Raw genomic sequence first — 1,184 nt, forward strand, 5'->3', positions numbered from 1 at the left:
TCGACAAACGAATCTGAATGGAGAACACTACTGCGACATAAAATGACAGAAATAATGAGTTGGACGCGAAGGAGGAGGAAGCGGAAGCGAAAGTATTATCGAAGGCACAGACGAAAACAATTATTAGCGAAACGTCTGAAGCAGAACGAGCTGCTCTGGCAGAACTGCACTGTGGGAACACCTCGCGTGACAGGGCGCAAATCTGAAAAATCTCAAGAACGATGGAAATGAGAATGGAAATCGGGAGAGACAGCATGCTGCGGACACCGTCGCCAACGGGGAAGCCTGTCATGAATGGAACGGCAATTTGAGAGAAGCGAAGCATGTCAGCACTCGATGAAGCCAACTTTTGACGGGGTTCGATCGGCTTCTCTCCCACTGCATAAATTCACGCCAATAATCCTCGATACCTCTTGAACGCAGAGGAAAAAGACCTGGAAAAGGATATGTGAAGAAGGATTTGAATTGAGCAGCACCTGGAAAGGAATGAAGATTTCCCGACTGTGTCATCCTCTGACTCAACTGCTGTGTAGGGCCGCAGAGAGAGATTGTCTAATAACCCGGCATGCATCAGAAAGTTGTCGGTCGTCATTGTCTGCACTCTCGCAAACATCACTCAGAGGTCAAAGTTACCTGAACTAACCTCACACTTTCCAATCATTTTTAGCACTGGAGTTGGACGAAAAGATTTCATTATTATTGTATGACATTATTGTATTATTGTATCCAGAAGGCAGTGGAGTAGCACCCAAAAACTAGAAACATGGTGGAATGGAGGAACAGCTATCGTTTTCCGTCTGGTCTCGGGCAAAAGTTTGTCGAACAAAGCCCTGTCTGGATGGATTTGAGGAGCAACTACTAGAACATACCAAATTTGAAGGTGTCAGAATGGAAATATCAGCGAATGAAAGACCCTTAACTTCACATTGACGCCTTTTCCTCCAAAATTTCAAATCAACGACAGAGAAGCCACCTTGCATACCGATACCACACCGCCGATTTGAAGATTTTTATTCGCAAACCATCTCGAACATATTTTCCAGAACTTTCGGTCCATTGATCGACACACTACGATTATCCCGTGGCCAGCAACAGCCCGAGCGCGTCGGCCGCATTGCATAGTCGACTAGGCAGGTGATGATGGCAATTAGGCAACCAGAGAGATCAAAGATTTCTGCGAAGAC

The sequence above is a fragment of the Necator americanus genome, chromosome III, assembly GCF_031761385.1.
Source record: "Necator americanus strain Aroian chromosome III, whole genome shotgun sequence".
Lineage (NCBI taxonomy): Eukaryota > Metazoa > Nematoda > Chromadorea > Rhabditida > Ancylostomatidae > Necator > Necator americanus.